The sequence below is a fragment of the Chiloscyllium plagiosum genome, unplaced genomic scaffold (genome assembly GCF_037043375.1).
Source record: "Chiloscyllium plagiosum isolate Xiang-an unplaced genomic scaffold, Cpla_swu_hap1 HiC_scaffold_31, whole genome shotgun sequence".
Lineage (NCBI taxonomy): Eukaryota > Metazoa > Chordata > Chondrichthyes > Orectolobiformes > Hemiscylliidae > Chiloscyllium > Chiloscyllium plagiosum.
This window is the reverse complement of record NW_028270169.1, coordinates 75891565-75916046: the sequence shown is the minus strand read 5'-3', so window position 1 is coordinate 75916046 and position 24482 is coordinate 75891565. Positions and strand designations below refer to the sequence as shown.

The window sequence follows — 24482 nt, the reverse complement described above, 5'->3', positions numbered from 1 at the left end:
AAGTGCATTCCAGACCCCAACACCCTCTGGTTGAAAAACAATTCTTAAATCTTCAGTAAACCGCAAATCCTTCGTTTTAAAAGTGTGGCCCTTTGAGTCAAAGCAACAGCTGATGTCTATCCACCCTGTCCATGTACCTCGTAATCCTATCCCTCTGAATCACAGAGCTCTCAGCCTTCTCTCCTCCAAACTAAACAACCTGAGGTTATCCAGCCTCTCTCCATAGCTGATATGCTCCATCCCAGGGAACATCCTGGTGAATCTGCTCTGCACCCCCTCCACTACAATCACATAATTCCTGTAATGTTGTTCCCAGACCTACACACAGTATTCCATCTTGCTCTCACCACAGTTCTGCATAGTTCTTATAATCTATGCCTCGATGAATAAAGGCTATGTTTACATTCCCCTAGCCTTTCCCAGATTGTGTATTCACCTGTGCAGTCACATTCAGCGATGTCTGGAGAAGCACCCTCTGAGCTCCCTAGTGTGCTGCCATTCATTGAGTACTCCCCTGACTGGATCCTTCTTCCAAAGTTGCATCACCTCATATTTATCAGGGTTACATTCTATCTGCCATTGATCCACCCATCTGACAATTCCATCAGTATCTACCCATAACATAAGGCCTTCCTCCTATTGCCAACAATCCGGCCAATCTTTGTATCAAATCCAAACTTATTTATAACACAGCCCACCCCTCGTTCATATTCACAGCTGCATCATTTATGAATACCACAAATAATAAGGTTAAAAATCTGTCAACATCAGTTATATCACGTAGTTGCACATTTTGATGAAGAAGCTGCGTTTCGAAAACTTGTGCTGCCGAATAAACCTGTTAGACTATAGTCTGGTGTTATGGTATTTTTAGATTTGTCCACCCCAGCCCAACATTCGCACCTCCGAATCACAAATAATAAGGGACCCAGCACTGATGCCCATGGTACACCATTGGACACTAGCCTCCAGTCACACAAACAGCCTCCTACCACTCCCCTCTTTCTCCTGCTACTAAAGTTGATTTAGATTCAACTTGGCAAGTCACTAATGAGTCCTACGTGTTCACTGGTTATTCTTTTCCGCTTGACACACTTGTAGCTTATCTGGGGATTCTCCATAATCTTGCTCTGCCTTGCCCCTGTGTTAGTCAGTCCCCTCCACGCACAGAATTTCCTCCTTATTGCAGTCTTAAATGGTTTGTCCCTTATCCTGTCATTATTTGCCTTGAATGTGGAATAGACAGCCTGATAAATTTCCTGTTAATTTCCAACTTGCCGTATGTTTTGTAAGTTTTATAAAGTTCACACTGACCCACCGCTGATTCGTTGAAACTCTAGAGAACATAGACCGAGTTTCCTCATCACACAACCTTGCCACCTGAGGGATTTGTCTGGATAATGTCCATTGTACTTCCTCTGTGGTCCGTATATTCTTTCTCAGATTCGGTCACCAAGACTGTGCACAATACTCCAGGTACAGTCTCACTAACACTCTGTGAAACTGCTTCAACGTGTCTTTACATCTATATTCTGACTCCCTTAAAGGAAGGCAATCCAAACTTTAAGTTTCCACTGACATATATTCCTCCAAATAATATTCACACGATTGCATTTTCGAACTCACTGCGTGGGTTCTTATAGAAAGCCTTCTGATAATCTAAAATCTATACCAAATCTACAGGATCCCCATTATCTATGCTGTAAGAATCAACTTCAAACAATTCCAAAGTTTTTCAAGTATGATTTCCCTTTCAGAAATGCATACTGAGTTTCTCAAATTTTGATGTTAATGTCTAAATAACCAATATCACATCCTATATAATAGATTCCAACAGTTTCCCGACAAAGTCAAGTTAATTTGTCAGCAGTTCTCCACACTATCTCTTCTTCTCTTTGTAGATGCTTGGATCCCTACCATTCATCTATAGTACTTGGATCACGTTTACTAATGTACATTTATCTACACCAGCTTCCAGACCCTGCAGAATGCACAGGAAAATAGAACGCAGTAATCGACAATGCAATCAATGCTTCTATTTGTGATTTATTTCTGAAGATTTTGATATGAAGTACATCTGGTTTGTCAAGCTTAGCAATGCTCAATCCAGCTGCACGTTCAATATTGCCTTGTAACTGATATGAATTAACTTCATGTCTTTACTTCCACAAGTCATATACATTCACTTCGTATTTCTGGGTGATTTTCTGGATCTGACTCCATTAAGACAGATGTTAAGTAACTGATCATTTGCTTTGCCATTTCCCTGTTATCCACCATAAACTCGTCTCTCCCGATTGCAAATTTTCACATTTGATTATGTTTTTTTTTTCTTTTGAAATATACATTTTCGATTTTTACAGTCTTTGTGTTCCTGTTTGTTTGCATGCATGTTCGCTTTTTGATTTCCTGATCAGTTTCATGGCCCTCCTTTTCTGGATTGCAATTTTCTGAGAATTCTTAGGATTCCACAATGTCTGGAATTCTTATGAAGCCACTTCCTGTCATTAATATATTCTTTAATTTGTTATGTTAGTCATCATTAAGTCACTTACTCACTCTTTGGTGTTGTCACCGGAAATAAGTAGACATATCTTTCAGACTATGCAGTATTTCTATAAATCTCCTGGTACTGACCAGATATATTCAGGAACACTGCAGGAGAACAGAGAAGTAATAGCGGGGGCCGTGGTTAGTACTTTAGTATCATCGGTAGCCAACGGGTGAGGTCCTGGAGGACTGGAGGGTAGCGAATGCTGTACCTTTATTCAAGAAGAGCTACAAAGAAAAACCTGGGACCTATAGACCAGTAAACCTGACAACTCTACTAGGTAGGTTTCTTGAGAAGATTCTGAGAGAGACGATATACATGCATTTGGAAAGGCAGCATGTGATTATGAACAGTCAGCACGTCTTTGTGCATGGGGGATCATGGCTTAAAAATTGTGAGAGTGCTTTGGTGAAATGACCAGTAACTTTGACAAGGGCATGGTGGTATACGTAGTGTATATGGATTTCAGTGAGGCCTTCAGTAAGGTTCCACATGGTAGGCTGCTCTGGAAGTTTAGATCATATGGAATTGAGGGGGAGCTGGTAAATCAGATCCAAAATTTGCTTGATGGTAGGATACATAGAGTAACAGTGGAAGCATGCTTGTCGGACTGAAGTCCTGTGATGAGTGGAATGCCTCAGGAGTCGGTTCTGTGACTACTACTGTTTGTTTTATCCATGTATATTGTATATATATTTACAGATAAGTGCCAGTTCTCGCATTTTAGAAAGTCAAATCAAGGTAGGAGTTTCATGGTGAATGACAGGGTCTGAAGGAGTGTATTGAGACAAAGGGACCTTGGAATTCAGGTTCAAGGTTCTCTGAAAGTGGAGTCGCAGGTAGATAGGGCAGTGAAAAAGGCATTTGGCACACTGGCCTTCATCTGTCAGAGTAATGAGTATCGAAACTAGACAGTTATGTTGCAGTTATACAGGATGCTGGTGAGGCAATACTGGTAGTGTTATGTTCAGTGTTGTTCACTTTGCTATAGGAAGGATGTTATTAAACTGGAAATAGTGCAGAAGAAATTTACACGGATGATGCCCGGACTCAATGGTCTGAGATATAGTGAGAGGTTGGACAAGCTAGGAGTTTTTACTTCAGAGTGTATGAGACTGAGGGGGATCTGATAGAAGTGCATAAGATCATGGGAAGCATGGATAGAGTGAATGCACTCAGTCTTTTTTCCACAGAATTGAGCAACCCACGGACTAGAGGGCATCAATTTAAGATCCGAGGGGAAAGATTAAAAGGGTACCTGAGGGGCAATTTATTTTACACACATGGTCGTATACACATGGAATGAGCTGCCAGCAGAAGTGGTTGAGGGAGGTACATTCACAAAATTTAAAATGCATTTGGGCAAATACACGGATAGGAAAGAATAAGAAGGATATGGGGCAAGGGCAGGGAAATGAGGTTAATGTGAATCAACATTTTGTTCGGAAATAACCAGTTTGGGCTGAAGGGCCTTTCTCCGTGCTGTCGGACTCTATGACTCTCACAATCATTGCTTCTCCCATTGAATGTTATATTATACTTCCCCAATTCATTGGAGCGTACTTGACCTTCTAGCCTCTGGCATCCATGATGTTTGACCAGAATGTTCAAACATTCGATATTGTATTCAGACGCCGTGTAAAAATGCAACACATTGATGTCACTATTCCTCCAAAGCTGCTTCAGAGCAAGGTTATTAATTAGTCCTCCTGACAACACAACAACAAATCTGAAATAACCTGTTCTCTAGTTTGGTTCACAACATACTGTTAAACCTACCTAATACACACTTACGGAAGTTTTTCATCACAGCATTAGTCGTCACTGCAGTTTCTGTGCAACTTGAGACCATCCATTATTACTGCAGCACCCACGATTATTTGTTACTCATTCACAGGATGAGGGCGTCGCTGGATAACCAGTATTTATTGCCCATGCTAGAGGGCAGTTAAGAGTCAGCAGCGTTGTCTTGAGTCTGGAGTCTCATGCAGGCCACACCAGATAAGGACAGCAGTATCCTTCCCTCAAGGACATCAGTGAACCAGATGAGTTTTTCCTACAATCGACAATGGATTCCTGGTCATCATAAACCCTTGATTCCAGATACACATTGAATTCAAATTCCACAATGACGGGATTTGAATTCACGTCCCCAGAATATTACCTGGGTCTCTGGGTTAAGAGCCCAGCGATAATATCACTGTGTCATTGCTCCCCCTTGCATATACTTGCATACCTAATTTCCAGAACATATGTTGTAAAGTATTCACGTGACAGATTTGGTTTTGATATATAACACACTAATGTTTACTTCACCTTGCTATTGGTAAGATCCACCCAAACTGATTCTGTGGGAAGTGATGGAAAGGGTCTGCGGCGTTATTACCGATAGACTTGGACAAGACCTTCAGGGAGACTCACCTCAACGCTGAGATAATCTGAAGAATTGGTCAGCAATACAGGACAAGCATCAATATTATTTCCCCCCACTTTGCCAGGATAAGTGTCACCATATTCTTCTGCTCCCTCGCACTCACTGTATATCTGTTATAACACTTACCCCCGAAAAAGGCTCACGCTCTATCTCAAAATAAGGCTCAACCACTACCACACTCACTGTTGAATTCAGTACCTTCCCTCCCTCACTTTTTCTGTCCCTGACGCAATAGCACCGCACACTAATACCACTGCATGGATACAACACTGTGGTCAGACTCCCTCCGGACACCTCACCCTTTCCCCTTCGCCTATACTAGCAATAACCGCAAGGACACTCACGCCCACCCTCACTCCGTCCCTCTTCTTCTCCCATTCCAGAAGAAACAGCCTGGAATAGGACATAAATGACCAAGCTGGGTGTTAGAGTGTCGATATCCGTTCCCTCGTTGTCTGCCTCGACATGTGGGGAGGATCCTGAAAAGAGACAGAGACGACCAGGTCACCTTGTGTGGAGATTCTGAAACATCCATGTCCCACCAATCAAGTAAGAAGCAATGTTCAGTCAAGAGCAATTCTCAATTTAAACTCGCTGACATTTCCAATCTCATCTCTCTCACTTTTCAGGCTTAGTTAAAAGCATTAATGAAAGACTAAAAATAAAAATAATGTCTATTCTCTTCAGTAAAAATGTTAAAAAGAAAAAATAAACGATATAAGTTCATTACGAAAAATCTAAAACATCACGTTCATTCAAAATTATGGGCAATCCTCGTAAATACTCGACATCATTTCTCTCACTAAATCTTCTTACGAGTGTTTGTATTCTAGCATCTGTTTCTTTAATTTCAACGGAATATCGTGCCCTGCTATCAGATGCTCATAGTAAATGTCCCTTCCCCTCTGAACTTTGCGTAAACTGTCAATATATTTCCAAATAACTGGATGTTCCACATCAAGTTCGCATTGTCATCTCCTGTGGGCAGCTTCTGCATTATTGTTTGTTCTGTCCTCATTGTTTAAAGTTCTTTCATATAAATTCCACATTCCAACTGGAAAAAGCGGTGAACGCCGACCATTTCCTCTGTGTAATCTTCTACCTCCATAGTTATCCTCGAACCAAGTCCAGCAGCGGCTGCAGTTCATCTGGAAACGCATCAGAAAAATGTTCAATAGCTTCATGAATGTTTTCAATGTGAATAAATGCAAGACCAATTATCATTTTAGCTCTGAAAGGAAACTCTGAGTCAATGTTATACTTACTCAAGTGTCTTTTTAACATTTTTACTGAAGGGAATAAACATTACTTTTATTTTTATTGCTTTGAATAATACTTTTATCGAAGCCTGAAAAGGAATAAATATGAGCTGCTCTGAAATGGGTCTGCACCTAAATGGGTCTTCGGCAAAATGGGCTGCACCAAACAGGACACACCAAACAGAATGAAGTATACAGTAAATTACACAGCACAGGGGAACGCCATATAACCATCCCAGGCTGTTATGCAGAAGCAGGGACGCCCTGGGTCGCTGTCAGGAAATACAGAGTATAGATCATTACTCATGTTGTGTTTGGAAAGCTGTAACGAGTGGAATTCTTCGGGGATCTGTGTGAGGTCATCAACAAAATACAATCTGTACTAATGAACCGGATGAAGGAGATGGAGCTCAGTTTGATCATGCATCAGGATAGTCATTCAATAAGATGTGAAATGGAGACAGAGCGTCGCAATGGGATACAGACAGGGGACGGCAGAGCGTCTGCAATGGAATACAGACAGGGGAAGGACAGATCACCTGCAATGGGATGCAGACGGTGGAGGGAAGACGCCTGCAGTGGGATACAGAAGGGGGAGGGCAGAGGGTCTGCAATGGGATACAGACGGGGGAGGGCAGAGCGTCTGCAATGGGATACAGACAGGGGACGGCAGAGGGTCTGCAATGGGATACAGACAGTGGAGGGAAGAGCGTCTGCGTTGGGAGACTGACTGGGAGGGAAAAGCGCCTGCAATGAGATACAGACAGCGGAGGGCAGAGCGAGAGCAGTGCGTCTACAATGGGATACAGACAGGGGAAGGGCAGTGTGTCTGCAATAGGAGACAGACTGGGGGAGGGATGCACCCCTGCAATGGGATACAGATGGGGGAAGGGAAGAGCGTCTGCAACGGGATACAGACAGGGGGAGGGAAGAGCGTCTGCAATGGGATACTGATGGGTGATGGCAGAGCGTCTGCAGTGGGATACAGACAGGGGAAGCATAACGTCTGCAGTGGGATACAGACCGGGAAGGCATAGCATCTGCAGTGGGATACAGATGGGGAGGGCAGAGCGTCTGAAATGGGATACAAACAGGGGGAGGGAAAAGCGTCTGCAATGGGATACAGATGGGGAGGGCAGAGAGTCTGCAATGGGATACAGACAGGGGAGGGGAGAGCATTTCCAATGCGATACAGACAGCTGAAGGCAAGTAATTATCCGACTCGTTAGTGAGGGGAACAGACAGGAGATTCTGTGGCTGCAAATGGGAATCCGGAATGGTGTGTAGCCTCCCACATGCCAGGGTCCTGGATGTCTCAGAGCGGCTGCAGAACGTTCTCACTGGGGATTGAGGGGGTGGGGGGCGGGGGGGAGTGGGTGGGAAGCAGCCAGAAGTCATTTTGCACATTGGTACAAAGGACAGAGTGACGCAGGTAGAAATAATGATGACATCCTGCAGAATGATAGTAGAGAGCTAGGGAAAAGGATAAAAGACAGTGGGAATATTTAGTTTACTTCCAGTTCTCCGTGCAAGTGAGGGAAAGAATAGGAGGATATGGTAAATGAAGCAGTGGCGAAAGAATTGGTGCATGGGACAGAGATGTTTGGATTACTGGGACTACTTTTGTGGGGCAAGGTGAAGTGTTCAGGAAGGACGGGTTGTACCTGAGCTGGAAGGGGACCAATATGCTGGCAGGCAGGTTTGCAACTGCTGCAAGGGAGGGTTTCAATTAGATTGGCTGGGGTTGGGGAGGGGTGGGATCCTCAACAGCAGGGAGGCAAGTGCGAGGCTGGAAGGAGATATAGTAATCAGAAACAGTAAAATGAAGAGACAGGTCAGGCCAGGCAACGACAAAGAGCAAGGAATGCCTGTTGAATTAAATTGCAACTGTTTCAATGCAAGATGGCTGACAGGTAAGGCCGATGAACTCAGGGCATGGATCGGTGCGTGGGACTGGGATATTATAACCATTACTGAAACATGGCTAAGGGAGGGACAGCACTGGCAGCTTAATGTACCAGGGTACAGGTGATTTATCCGGGACAGAGATGGTGGAAAGAGAGGACTGGGAGTTTCATTGTTAATTAAGGCGAGTAACACTGCAGTAAACAGAGATAAAATAACTGATGGATCATCCTGTGAGGATTTGTCTGGGGAGCTAATAAATAAGAAGGGAATGATGATAGTATTTGGATTGTACTACAGGCCCCCAAATAATAAACGAGGAATTAGGGGAACAATAATATGTAGACAGACTGGGGAGACTTGTAGGGCCACTAGGATTGCATTAGTAGGAGATTTTAATTTCCCTAACATAGTCTGGGAATGACATAGAATTAAGGACTGAGATGGGGTGCATTTATTAAGTGTGTTCAGAATAGTTTCCTCAAGCAGAAAGTAGAGGGTGCAAATCGGGAAGGGACGAAGCGTGACCTACTCTAAGATCTAGGGCAGGACAAGTGACTGAGGTGACAGTGGGGGAGCACTCTGGGACCCGTAAACATAGTTCTATTAATTTTTAAATAGTTATGGAGAAGGACAAAACTGCTCCACATCTTCAGATTCAAACTTGGGGCAAGGCGAATTTTGATGGAATTATACAGGAGCTTGTCGGGGTTGGTTGGAGGAGTTTGTTTGCAGGCGAAGGGACCTCCTGCAAGTGGGAGGACTTCAAAAGTGAAATGTCGACAGTTCAAGGTCTATATGTTCCTGTGAGGGTAAAAGACAACGTTGGTAGGAAGATGGAACCTCGGATGTCAGGAGATATTGAGGCTTTGACCAGCCAAAAGGAGGCGTGGCTCAGGTCCAGGCAGCTGGGATCGAGGGAATACCTGGAGATGTACAGGGGATACAGTAGTTTACTGAAGAAGGAAATCAGGAGGGCGAAAAGGGGGCACAAGATAGCCTTGGCTGAGAAGATTGGGGTGAATCCAAAGAGTTTCATTAAGTATATTAAAGAAAAAGAATAGCTAGGAGAACCGTAGGAGATTTGCAAGATTCTCAATGAATATTTCTCCTCTGTCTTTACCGTGGACAAATACATGAAACTTGGGAGGTTGACAAAAGTCGCAGTGTTATCTTGGGGTGAGTCAATATCACAGGAGAAGATGTGTTTGATGCATTAGAATGTATGAAGGTGGATAAGTCTAATGGTGCTAAACAGATGCATCCAAGAATACTGCAAGAGGCTACAGAAGAAACTATGGGGACCCTGGCTGATATTTTTTGCATCATCGTTAGCGACAGGTTAGGTTCCAGAATATTGGAGATAAGCAAATGTTGAGCCATTATTCAAGAAGGGAAGCAAAGAAAAATCTGGGATCGATAAACCAGGAATCTAAGGATTCCTGAGGGATGCGATATCCATGCATTTGGAAAGATAAGGTTTGTTTAGAAATAGTTTTTTTATCAGATTCCCTTCAGTATGAAAACAGGCCGTCTGGCACAACAAGACCACACCGATCCTCCGAACAGTCACCCGCCCAATTGCATTCCCCTACCCTATATTTACCCCTGACGAATGCACATAACACGATGGGTAACTTGCATGGCAAATTCACCTGACCTATACATCTTTGGATTGTGGAAGGAAAATGGCGCATCCAGAGGAAACACACACAAACACAGTGAGAATATGCAAACTCCACACAGAGTCACCCGAAGCTGGAATAAACCCGGATCCAAGGCATTATGAGGCAGCAGTACTAGCCACTGAACCACCATGACACCCTTGCTTTTTTTCAACACAGTTCAATGACACAGGTACAAAATCTATTCTGCTCTTCACCCATGATGCACGTTCCAATATCACATACCATGGATAATTTATTCTCCATTGAAAGTGTCATCTTATTATTATTTATTAGTTTGTTATTATTAATTTTAATAAATATTATTAATAGTTGTTTTTAGACTGGAAAGATTGCATGGCTTTGTGAGTGGGAGATCGTGCCTCTCAAATTTGTTTGAGTTCATTGATGAAGTGACCAGGAATGTTGATGAGGGTACGGCAGTAGACTGTGTGGTTTTCAGTCAGGCCTTTGACAAGGTTGCCATTGATAGGCTGGTCTGGAAGGTTTGAATCGCATGGAATCCAGAGGGAGCTGGCAAATTGGACACACAATTGGCTTGATGGTAGTAAGCAGAGGGTAATAGTGGAAGAATGCTCTCGGACTGGTGGCCTGTGACACTGAAGTGCCTCAGGGGTCGTTGCTGGGCCCGTTGCTATTTGTTATCTGTGTCAATGATATCCTAGCGAATGTACAAGCCATGGTGAGGAAACTTGAAGATGGCACTAAAATAGGTGGTATCGTGGACAGTGAGGAAGTATATCAGAAATTGCAGCAGGACCTTGATCAAACTGGAGAAGCGGGCCAAGGAATATTTTGGCAAAGTTAGAACAAGGTAGGAGTTTGATGGTGATTGGTAGGACCTTAAGGAGTGTAGTTGAGCAGTGCGACCATGGAGTTTAGGTCCACCGTCCTCTTAAAGTGGGGACATAGTTAGACATGGCAATGAAGGAGACTTTTGCCACACTAGCAAGCATCGGTCAGTACATGGAGGAGAGCAGTTGGGAAGTTATGTTGCAGTTATACAGGATGTTGGTGAGGCTGCACTTGTAGTGTTGTGTTCAGTTTTAGTCACATTGCGATCTGAACGATGTTTTTAATTTGGAATGTGTGCAGACGGAATTTACAAAAATGTTGCCAGGTCTCAACAGTATGAATTATAGGGAGAGGTTGGACAAGCGAGGACTTTTTTCTTTAGAGCACAGGAGAGGGGTCGATAGAAGTTTACATGGATAGGGTGAATGGACGCAACTTTTTTTGCCTAGAGTTGGGGAATCAAGGAAGGGAGAGCATCAGTTTAAGGTCAGAGGGGAAAGAATAAAAGGGAAACTGATGGAAACTGTTTTACAAAGAGAGTGGTACATTATGGGAATGAGCTGCCAACGGAAGTAGTTGAAGCATTTATATTAACGATATTTAAATAGCATTTGGGCAAGTACATGGACAGGAAAGGTCGAGAATGCTATGGGCCAAGTGCTAGGAAATGAGTTTAGTGTGGTTTGATATTTGGGTCAATATGGACGAGTTTGGGGCAAAGGGCCTCTCGGCCTCTCTCCATGCTGTAGGACTTGATGACTCTACAAATAGAACAGCATTTGGGTCAAACTCTCATTTTTCCTTAGGTCATAACTTCGAATCATATTTGGACAATGTTCTTTCAAGTTAACTTTGCGCAGATATTTTGCTTTTCAGTTTGTTATCGACAATACGTGTGTGTGTGTGTGTGTGTGTATGTGTGTGTCTTTCTCTGTCTGTCTGTGTGTGCGTCTGTGTGTCTGTCTGTGTGTGTGTGTGTGTCTGTGTGTCTGTCTATCTGTGTGTGTGTGTGTCTGTGTGTGTGTGTTTCTCAGTATTTTTCAAAGGGAAATATCACTGTACATATTTGCAATATCCTTTCGTCATTCCTCTTTCTATCATAGTTTGTTTTGGTCAGAGACATGTTGTTTTAGCAGATTAAAGAAATCTGCCTGACTTGTTCCTAACACTGACCCTGACATACTCTGAGAACTATATCATTGGCCATATCACCAACATAGTTATAATTATTTTTTGTGGGCAGTCGAGCAGTGGGGCTAGAAAAGGGAGCAGTGAGCCAAAACAACACAGGGAATTATCGACTGAATCAGCCCACGTCAGAGACGAGGAGTTCCTTGGAGGGGATTCTGAGGGATAGAATTTGCATTTATTTCGAAAGACAAGGAATGATTAGGGATAGTCAATATGGATTTGTGTGATGGAAATCATGTCTAATTAATGTGATTGAGTATTATGAAGAGGTGACAAAGAAGATTGAAGACGACGCTGTGGTGTACAATTTTTACACAGACTTCAGCAAGGCATTTAATAAGGTTCCCCATCGTAGACAGATAACTAAAATTAGGTTATATGTAATCGAGGAAAAGCTAACCAATTGGATACAAAATTGGATTGAAGGTAATGGATTGCTTTCCAGACTGAAGACCTGTGGCCAGCGGTGTGCTGAAAGAATCAGTGCTGAGCTCACTGCTTTTCATCATGGCTATAAAAAGCTTTGATGTGATTATCGGAGGCATGGTTAGTAAGTTGACAGATAACATCGCCAAATTGGTGCAGTGGACAGTGAAGAAGATTATCTCAGAATATAACGGGATCCTTGACAATCAATGAGCCAAGGACTGGCAGATGGAGTTTAATTTAGATATTCGTGAGGTTTTTCATTTTGATAATTTAAAGCGGGGTAGTGCCCTGGGGAATGTTGCTTAACAAAGAGAACTACGGGTGAAGATTCACAGTTCCTTGTAAGTGGAGTTTAGGTCGGTAGAGTAGTGAGGAACGTGGTTGACATGTTTGCCTTAATCGGTTCGAACATTGAGAATAGGAGTTGGAGTAACGTGTTTAGCTTGTACAGGACGTAGGTGAGGCCACTTTAAGAAAACTGCGTACAGATCAGTTGACTCTGGTAAAGGATGAATGTTTTTAAGCTTCAAAGGGTGCAGAAAAGATTTACAAAGATTTTCTGGAACCTGAGGGTTTGAGGTACAGAGAGTTGATGAACAGGTTGAAGCTTTTCCCCCTGGACTGTCAGAGGTTGAATGGTGACATGACAGAGGATTAATAAAGTCCTGAGGGCCATGGATAGTCTGAATGGGCAAGATCTTTTTCCCAGTGTAGGGGCGTTCAGAACTAGACGGCATAGGGTGAAGGTGACAGGGCAAAGACTTAGAAAGGACCTGAGGGGAAACCTTTTCATACAGAGGCTGGTGGGTTTACTGTCAGAGGAATTGGTGAAAGCGGGTACAATTACACGTTTAAAATGTAACTGGATAGGTATATTAATAGGAATGGATCATGTGATGTGGGCCAAATGCTGGTTAGTGGGACGAGATCTGATTAAGATGCCTGATTGGCAAGGATAAATTGGACAAAAGGATCTTTTTACATGCTGTGTGACTCTCTTATTCTCACAGCGGGATGAGGAAGAATTCTAAAAGGGCCATTCGAATGGGAATTCTCTTCCCCGGAAGTTTATGGTGCCTCTCTGATTACAAGTATTCACAGCTGAGTTAGTTAAAGATTTGACAGAGAAGTGAGTCACGGATAATGGGACACAGGCAGGAAGGTGAGGCTGAGACCACAATCTGATCAGCGACAATCTTAATGCCTGTTGGAGAAGGCTGAAATTCTCTAATGACGCACTCCTGCTCATCAGTCCCAAGTTTCTGCGTTCCATTAAACCCCTCAAACTGGCGAGACAGGACCTGTTGGAGTCCACTGACTGTTATAGCATGGTGCACAGAAACAGAGGAGACCATTTCGTCCCTCCAGACTGTCCCACACAGTTTGGGAGATTTGGAAATGTAATTGGAAGACCCAGGCTAGACATAAAAGAGGTCGCTCATCTTCTTTACAGAACTTCCCCTCTCTGTAACTTGTGCTTCATTTGTTGATCATGTCGTAGACCCAGATTCACTGTGAATACAGCCCTCAAATCTCACCCAGCGATGGCTCTCAAAATCCGCTGGTCTCCCTGATTGCAACATTCCATAAAAGACCTTCCAGGAAAATAACACCTACTAACTTCCCAATAACAGAATGGGAGAACATCAGAAACAGGGGCAGGTCATTCCCATTCGAAGCCTGCCTTACCCTTCACTAAGATCAAGGCTGACCTGCTCCAAGTCCCAAATCTTCCTCAATGTCCAAGTCTTCTTGAGCACTTCCATAGAACACAGAACAAAGAACAGGACTGATTTGGAGGTGCTGGTGTTGGAATCGAGTGTACAAAGTTAAAAATCACACATCAGGTTATAGTCCAACAGGTTTAATTGGAAGCACACTAGCTTTCGGAGCGTCGCTCCTTCATCAGGCGATAGTAGAGGGTTGAATCCTAACACAGAATTTATAGCAGAAATTTACAGTGTGATTTATACATTGAAAATTATACATTGAAAAATTGATTGTCTGTTAAGCTTTTCATCTGTTAGAATACCATGATAGTTTCATTTCTTTCATGTGTAAATCACAAACCTTTTTTTTAAAAAGGTTGCATTCTCAGGTGAGCTTTGAACAATGGTGATAGCTAGACAAAATGTTGAAGGTGTTGGCCCCCTGTGTAATCTGACTATGCCATGATGTTTAGATTGATTCTAATCTAAAAAGTGAGATAAAGGAGTTTTACATGAATTCATGCAGTTTTTGAGCTCAGAGTTCTACATGAATGCATGTAGTTCGGACCTTCATCACTCGACGTTGTGCCATTTATCCTACTCTAAGATAAGACTAACCTACATGCTTCCATTCACTTTGTTCCATGTGCCTAACCAAGAGTCTCTTACGTTTCCCTCACGTATTTGACTCTACTACCACTGATTGTCGTGCAGTCGACACACCCACCACTCTCTGTGTAAAGAATCTACCTCTGATATCTCCCCTAAAACTTCCTCCAATTACCTTAAAATTATACCATCAAGTGATAGACACTTCTGTCATGGTAAAATGACTCTTACTATTCAATCTCTCTGCCTCTCATCATCTTGTACACCTCTATCAAGTCACCTCTCATCTATTTTTCCTCCAATGAGAAAAGCCCTAGCTCCCTCACGGTTTCTTCGTAAGACCTGCCCTCCAGTCCAGGCAGCATCCTGGTAAATCTCCTCTTCACACTCTCGAAAGTTTCATTATCCTTCCTATAATGAGGAGACCAGAACTGAACACAATATTCCTTGTGCGGTCTGAGCATACCTCTATCGAGCTGCAGCATAACCTCGCGGCTCTTAAACTCAATCCCCCTGCAACTGAAAGCCAACACACCATACACCTTCTTAACAACCCGATCAACTTGGGTGGCAACTTTGAGGGATCTGTGGACACGGACACCAGGATCCCTCTGTTTCTCCACACTGCCAAGAATTCCGCCTTTAACCATGTATTCTGCATTCACATTCGAGCTTACAAGGTGAATTACTTTAGTTTGAACTCCATGTGCCACTTCTCAGCCCACCTCTGCATCTTGTCGATGTCCCATTGCAACCTACAATAGCCCTCCACATTCTGTACCACTCCAACCACCTTTGTGTAATCGGCAAACTTACTAGCCCAATCTTCAACACCCATATCCAAGTCATTTTTGAAAATAACAGAGAGCAGAGGTCACTGAACTGATCCCAACGGGACACCACTGGTCCCGTTCAGTGACCTAGCTCCCCTAACTCTCTGTGTAAGAGACTTCCTGACATTCACTACTCTCTGTTTGAAGAAAACCTTCTCTGCTTCTGCACCATGACCTATTGATATGAACAAAAGAGGTAACGCAGGGGCTCAGGTAAGAGAGACTGACCCTGAACTCAAGGCAGTATTTGACTGAGGATGACATCAAGGAGCCTGAACAAAACCACACTTAATGAGAATTAATTATGACCTCTACACTGTTTGGAGTCATTCACGGCACAAGGGAAGATGATTATCATTGGTGGGCATCAATCATCTTAGCCGTAGGGCACCTCTGCAGGAGATTCTCAGCGTAGCTTCCTCAGCCCCGGGCATCTCCAGTTTGTCATCATAGAATCCCTACAGTGTGGAAGGAGGTTATTCAGCCCATTGAGTCCAAACCGAGCAGATTAGATCCCCTACAATGTGGAAACAGGCACTTAGGCCCAATCAGTCCACACCGACCCTCCGAAGAGTAACCCACCCAAACACATTTCCGTCGGACTAATGCACCTAACATAATGGACAATTTAGTATGGCCAATTCACCTGGTGTGCACATCTTCGGACTGTGGGAGGAAACCGGAGCACCTGGAGGAAACTCATGCAGACAAGTGGGGAATGTGCAAACTCCACACAGACAGTTGCCCAAGGCTCGAATCGAACCTGGGACCCTGGTTAGCTACTGAGCCACCGTGCCAGCAGAAGAGGCGGCATTCACTGAATTCTACAATATTTTCAGGATAAGTTGTCCCTCTTCAGCTCTTGAAACAGGCTGTGACCATGTGCAACAAGATTTGGCCAACGTGCTGTTAAAGTCTGGGTAACGTTTATGTAACAGCACAGTACATTTCCACAGTGAAAGGAGTTCATTCAGCACCTCAATCTGGTTTCACAAGAATGTGGTGAAGCCATTCATCCCATCAAAACTACTGGGCAAAAATAGGGATACCCCATTCAGTCCCTCCTGCCTGTAGCACAGGAAGTCAGGGAGTCTGTTCTCTCCCACATGTAACGTACATGGGAACAGAAAGAACCATTTCACACCCGGAGTCATTTACAAAGGAACAGGAAGAGGTTATTCAGCTTGTCAAGCCACTAACACAGGAACAGGAAAGTGTCAGAGATGCTCCAACATCACAAACAAATGGAGCAAGGGCTGCACAGACAGACTGCTCCGAATTGATCCACATGGCTTAATTATTCATGATACATCTGTGTTACTTTAACATGGTTTTCTGGCAGTCGGAATGAAACCAACTTCTTTAGCCATTCTCTAAGTTATCTTCCATCTCCAAGAAGGCAGACCCATAGTCTCCGTGGAGGTCAGAAGCCGTTGGGAAATAACTAACTGTTTCAGAATGAAGGTAATATGGCTGCAGTCAGGATTGTGTACAAGGTGACATTCAATGCAGTGCCACACAGTAACTGTGCATTCAAGTGCTCAGAGTTCAATCAGAGCATGTACCTCGCTGTCAATCGACATGGGGGCTCTGCAGATGCATGTAAATGTCATAAATCAAACATCCAATGAAAAATATGACATTTTCACCCCATTCAGCTGTTTGGGACCTAATGAGTTTCTGGCCAGACCCATGAGGCTTCAACTTCTTATTCTCTCACAGCGCTCCGGATAAAGTACATAGTTACTGCACGCTCTCCTCAAGGTAACATCATGCCAGTGTTTAGTCTGGTCAAACCACTTTGCACTCTCTCAGTGACAAAAGGATCGTTATTTATAAAGCAGACCAAACCTTTACACAATGCACCAAATACTCTCTCAACAAATCACGATCAGTGGGAAACATAGTCTAACTTATGTACTTCAATAATTTTGCACGAAGGGCAACATATCATTTAATTCCTGCCCCGTATGAATTCCGTCAGTGACTTATGACCAAAGACATCCAGGTCCTTTTCAACAAAAGCACTCGCCAACCTCTCTACCATTTAATAAATATCAATGTACATGATGGTATTTGTTGTTCACATCTGAATCATTTTTATACCTTGTGAACAGCTATTGTCCAAACACTGATCCTGCTACCACCCATCAATCCTTCAGTCCAGAGTAAAACACTACTCTTCTCCTACCTCCATTATCCATTTTTTAATCCATGTGGTATATATTCCACCCCTACCTACCCATTGACTTTATCACTCCCCATTCTCCTGTACTCAAACATGTCAAGCGTCTTCTAAAAATACAAATACTCTTCTCCCATTGGTTCTCAACTGTCGATGTCACAACGGGTAATCTCCACAAACAGGTTTATCCTGAATCTAGGCCGAACGTACCAAATCATATCATTATTCTCCAAGTAACTATTTGTCACGTTGCTTATAAAACGTTCCAATATTTTGTTCTCACAGCTGACATCAAGCTATTTAGTATTCTGTTTTCCCGCTCCATCCTGTTTTAAATATTTAAGTTTACAATAGTTGTTTTCCAGTCTGCAGCGTCCTTTCCAGAATCTAACTAGCTTTGAAGAATAATCAATAATACTTTCATTAGCTCTGTTCTCATCTCCATCACTCTGGGATATAGCTCATCAGATGCAGCAACTTATGAAACTTCAACTCAATTAGATTTTCAATAACATACTCTTCAGTAATTCTGATTTTTACCAGTCACTCTGTTCCCTAATATTTCTGGAAATTAGTTTCTGTACCTTCCTCTGTGGAGATGGAACCAATGCATTCATCTCAGCTGGCAGATGATTTCAGTTAGCTCGTGAATACATTGGAGGATTGCACTTCGGAGATGGTAGATATATTACCCACTATTGCCTGCAAAGTTCCAGAACCAATCCAGTTTACTTCATCGGGAGTGTCAGCACAATCCTGTCCCTGGTGTGAGACTGCAGGTTATAATGAAGGAGGGGATACAGCTCAATGACCACCTCAATTTTGAGACAAGCTGGTTTTACACTTTACACCTGAATGGGTGCAGCTTAGACAAATGTTCCTGGAAATCCCAGAGAGTATAGTACAGTGCCCTGCTCCTCCCTGTTCACACAGCTTCCCTTCTTTGGAGTCTCAGCTCCATTTGTTTCCCGTGGACCCAGACACACAGTAAATGCAGTATTCAGAGTGGGGTCCACAGAACCTCGGGGCTCCCTGAATGAACCAAGTAGCTGACATCACAATCCTGAGAAAACCATCCACAGAGCCTCCACTGACTTTCTAGATGACAGCAGCAAGTCAATTCCCCACAGCCATAGTGCATCCATTCAGTGTTGAAAATGCCTCGGTCTCCTCAGTTTCTCTTCCTGGCTGAGAAAGCTGTTACATCTCCACACAGTCGCACAGTAACAGTTCCTCTCTCCAAAGAAGCAATTGACAATGTAGCATTATGTTTCTCTATATCTCAGCAACTATAAGTATTGCTGAAGGAGTTGGTCACCACACTCAGAGATGACAGATAGAGGGAACGTCACTCACGTTAAGCAGGAACATCCCGTAATAGCTATGATATTCAGGAATATGTGAAAAAGGGAAATGTTAGAATAACTTCCCATTCCATTTCCCTTCTAGTCCATCGTCAGCAATCTTTTTGCTTGCTTTTCTTTTCTCTCCCTCTCTCTCTTTCCCTCTCTCTTGCTGCACATGATCCACTCACCACAAATCTCCCGCTCTCCCTTCCAACCATCCCTGATATAATAATATTATTTCCCAGTTGCATTCAGTTTTGATAGTGTCACTGAACTCGAAACGTTCAGTCCCGACAGACTGCCATACCTGCTGAGATTCTCCAACATTCTTTCAGACGGTGGAGAATTTTATTTCAGATCTCCAGCATTCACATTTCGTTGGTTATTTCACCTTTAATGTTGTTGTTTCCCGGGACGCCAGCAACACTGGCAAGGGCAGCATTTGTTGTCCATCCTAACTGCCCTTGACCATGCGACCATTTATCAAGGAAATATGGAGCCAACCACATTGCTGTGGGTCTGACGGGACTCTTAGTCCAAATAGGGCAAAAATGTTAGGTTTCTTTACCAAAGGTTACCTATAAAATAATAAAAGAAATTCTGATGGATTATGGTTGCTATGAGTGAAATTAGGTTTCATTCCAATTTTTGTCTCTGGAATTAAAATTTACTCATCAACATTGGTAAGATTTCAAACAATGCTTTTCGAGTCATAACCTGTGCCTCTGAGTTACACGGTCAGTGACGTTATTACTCTGATACAGAGTCCCTATTGTGAAGTAATCAAACTATTTGTAACTGGAAGAGAAGTCAGATGAGAACTGGAGCCATATAATCAGTCGTTAATTAAAGGGTCGATGATGGCGAAGTCAGCAACAGAACTCAGGCAGAGCTGGAGATTGGGGATATTATGTAGGTGGGTGTCAGCAGGTTTGATGACAGAGAGAATATGGAGACATGAAAAAGCTCACATTAAAAAGGAGACTCAAGGTTCCAAACAGTCTTTTTCCTTCTCAGATGTTTACGAGTAAGTAGGTTGGAAATACATGAAAAGGATGTGACTTTTGTGACTGAAAGTTTATGTATTTGTTAAATATAATTAACCAGAATAACAATAACAGTCAGCATCATTTATAGAATTGACAGAGATAAGCTTACCAGGGACACCAACAATAGCGAGAATGGGATAGTACCCAGCTTGAATAATCATCAGTCCGGCTCGTATCCGCCATTCTAACCATGCCCAATCCCGTGAAAGATAATAAAGACCCCAAGATAAACTCCTGTCCATTGTTGTAACATTCCAGTCTAATTATCTCAGATTCTGATCCATTGCTGGAATATTCCAGTCTAATGTTCTCAGATTCTGATCCATTGTTGGAACATTGTAATGTTCTCACATTCAGGTCTCTCTCGCTTTCTCTGCAGCTGCTGATCCAAGTTCTGTTGAGGATGACGCTGACCCTGATACATGGCGTAACAGGTTGAAAGAAGCCCCTAATAATGGAAGAGGGAAACCCTTCAGTGACCCAGTTAGGCCCAGGGAGACTGGTATTAATCACAGTCACTGAACAAACAGTTTCAATTAACCCCTTTCACGGGATCTCTGACATATCACAATAATACTTGGTGTGGGTGGGATTTTGATATCACTGATTATTGGGCTAATGGCATATCTCCATCTTTAAATGTAGAGGTGAAGGAGAGAGATAATGCTTTTTTTCAGAAGTTCGAAGATTCTACTGTGTTTTGGCAGGGTAGGAATTGCTGAGCTCCCGAGGCCATTTGTGTCTGATCACCAGGCCTGCTGCATCTTTTCATTTTATTTATTTATGTTTAACTTTGACATTTATCTGTCGAGCATTAAACGGCTGAGGTGGGTTGAGGCATTTTTCAGAGACACTTACAGTGCCATAGACGGTGTAGATACAGTCATTTCCTTGTGGTCCTTGAAGCTGCGGCCAGTTCCTGTGGAGTGATGGTCAAACTCTCACAGAACCAGGATTCTTAGTTTTACCTTTTGCCAGTTATTGCTCGGGTTTCAGCAGTGTTGGAAGGCAGGAAAACTATCGCAGGTGCTACACACTCTCTCTGTGATTTCTCTCGGAACTGTCTTTTGATGTTCTTTCCTCCTGGATTGGAGAATTGCATGTCAGACAATCTGTTTCCTGAATTTGTTTTTTGACATTTGTGTGCTTATTGGATGATACCTTATTGGAACAGTTATTGTATAGTAGTTAAATAAACTATTATTCTGCTAGGTTTTCCAACAGAATTACGTTATTGCAAGTTCATCTTCCTTTTGTTGTCTTTTGTGTTTGAATAAATTGTGTTTTGCTTAATGTCGAATATTTTGACCAAGTAAATTCTATCTGAAACACAACTCCTCCTATTTACCAGCGGAACGGGCTGAGCTGGAGGAGTGATAATTATGTCAGGAATTATATCGGATACTCAATCCACCTCACAGATCTAGCCCAGACACGTATACGCCCAGACGAGATACCTGCTCAGCATGAAGCATTGCGTAGACCAGACTAGTGTACTGCTCAGCAATCCGTCCAGGATCGAACACTGGTTAAAGCTCACCAGTCCACTACTTATCTGTCCAACAGTGCACTGTTTCAAGGAATGATGGATGAACAGGATATTGGTGTAAGTTAAGATGATGGAGAGGTTTGAATAAGCATTTGTCCTGCAGATTTGTAAATGGGAGTACAGTCAGCAGAGTCTTCGCCTCATTGGGCTGAAGCTAACAATAATTTGTCTCAGTGCCATTTTCATTGAGTGTGACAGAGGGAATGTCTGCACGAGGCAGAGCTAGTTTCCTGGTGCTATCTCATCGAACTCACCTCATTAACTACCCACCCCACTCCATGGTATCGCTCTCATTCAATGCCAACCCTATTCTCTTACCCATCATGGCTGGAGGTACTCGCCATCGTCCGTATGCCCATGGATATTCCGTGATCCCTGGCACTGCTGCAATCTTGAAAAAGCCAATGGATATACAGTTGAGCTTTCTCAGCTTGGAGCTGCCTTGCACAGTTTACCCGAGCATGGCAGATAAGGGGAAATTTCACCACAGCTTGTCGACAGGGGCATGGAAATCCTGGTAAATGAGCTAGTACAGAGCGGAACCATTCTCTTCCCAGAGGGGCCGCACCACCAGTCCCACCGAGCATGGTCTGAGCTCACCATCCAGCTTAGTGCAGTATCTGCGGTCTGAAGAAATTTCCAGCAATATAGGACAAGCATCAATAACTATCTGTCAGGATAAGGGTGGCTGTATTCTCTCTGCTCCCTCACGCTCACCGTATATCTGTAATAGCACCTATCCACCAAATAAGGCTCCATCACTCTCACTGCTGCATGCAGCACCTTCTCTCACTGTCACCTGTGCAATACCCCCACATGATGATGAAATGTTCTCATGAGTGCTGTTTCTAGAAATCTCTGGATGATGTCATTTGTACAATGTTCCAGATAATTTTCAAAATAATTCCCAACTTTAGCAAATCCCAGTATGTTCGGCATCAGAGGAAGGAGCAGAGTTTTACTTTTTTTTAAATCACTCAGGATGAAAGTGCATCAAGAGGCCATTAATCTTCTCAAATATGCTCCACTGTTCAGACAAAGGGAGCACCGAAACACTTGAAGAGTAATTCTGTTCTTGAAGACAGGTGCCATATTTGTGCGTCTCTCGTTTCGCTGGAACACTCCTGTAATCCAGAGAGTTATAGAATATTTCACACAGTGCCACCAAAACACTCTGGAACCACTTCTATTAAGACCAGTTTACTATTGCTAATGACCTGTTTACCCTTGATCTTTTCTGTTTGAGGAAATCTTTGTTCGTTTTGTTAGAGACAGTGCAAGAACTTTCATCCGACTACAATTTTGTTTACATTATTGAACGATTTTTTGCCTTCCTCTGTGAGGAACGATGTAAATTACTGTGTTAAATTCTTTGCCTGTTCCCTGAAACCAAATCCCCAGTCACATCCTCCAGGTGTCCCACATATACACTCCTGCCTTTCTTCCAAGGGTCACACACACATCATAAACGTGTTTTATTCGATAGGGGAAAACTCTTGCGGTTAGTTATTTTTTATATTTCTTGCCAGTTTTGGAATTTTTTTTTGTATTTTGTTTTATACAATCTGCTTCTGGTTCCAAAAATAAACTTCCCAAATGTGGCCGATGCTAGTGCTCATCAATCTGAATTCTTCAGTTTGTGAGTGATTAGTATCCTTCACAGCCTTTGTGCATCATGGGTGGTTCGTCTTCACATCTTCACATCATCTTCTTGTTGACCAGAGACCATCATTGCTGAGCGTTATTAAGCAGTATATGCTTAAATGTCTCCCCCACACATCTACTGACCTTCACCTGAGTCTAGTTTCACATTCTGTTTTACACCAAATATAAGACATAAATCGGCAATTGAAATACCTGGCTCTTTTCAACCATTTGGGGGAACCTCCGTATGTGGATGCGCACATGATCAGCTGAGAGTGACTCCATTCTCCCAGTTTCTCTGGCTCTGTGATTTCTGTTTGATGATGCCACATTCCAGTGGGAAGCTTCCGACGTGACCACCTTTTCTCTCAAACAAGAAATCCAATCCTCGAAATCTGATGGACTGAGCATTCAGCTGTGACTGTCCCGTCTCCCTCATTTATGCCCTCACTCCGTCCCCTCCTTCCCAGAACAATGACATATCTCCCCTTGTCCTCACTTCCTACTGCACTAGAATCTGCATTCACAGAATCGTCCTCCGCCAATTCCACCACCTCCAGCAGGACAGCACCATCAAACACATCTTCCCCTCCCGTTCACTGTCAGTATTTCACAGGGACCATTCCCTCTGTGACACCCTCCACCACCCGAACACTTCCACACTGCCCCCCATGGCCCATTCCCATGCAATTACAGAAGCTGCAACACTTGCCCATTGACCTCATCCTTCCTCACAGTCCAAGGCCCCAATCCAACTTCCAAGTGAAGCAGCATTTCACTTGTACTCTTTCAATCCAGTCTCCTGTCATTGCTGCTCACAATGCAGTCTCCTTCACATTAGCAGGCCAATCAGAAACTGCTTTGAGGAACATCTCCACTCTGTATGAATGACCCCAACCTTCTGATTGTTCACCATTACAATAATCTACCTTGCTCTGAAGCTAATGAGAATTCTTTGAAGAGGTAACAAGCAGGTTAGATAAAGGAGAGCCAATGGGAGTTAACTATGTGGACTTGCAGTAGGCATCTGATAATGTACCACACAGGAGGCTGCAGAGTTAGACAAGGGCCAGTGGTGTAATTGGCCAGGTACTAACATGGATAAAAGGTTGGCTGTCTGGCAGGAGGCACAGTGGAGATAAAATGGTCCTTCTCAACGTAGTAGCCGGTGACTAGTAGTGTTCCACAAGGGTCAGTGTTAGGTCCACAACATTTCACTTTAGAGGTTAATGATCTGGATGGCAGAACTGAGGGCATTCTGGCTACATTTGCAGATGATGCAAAGATAGTGGAGGACCGTGTATTATTC

At 43.2% G+C, this 24482-nt stretch overlaps 1 pseudogene; it reads right to left on the bottom strand.

The window, feature by feature from the left end:
* Positions 1–20306, bottom strand: part of LOC148142015 (putative G protein-coupled receptor 139) — a 62604-nt pseudogene extending 42298 nt beyond the window's left edge.
* Between the last annotated feature and the right edge of the window lie 4176 nt (positions 20307–24482).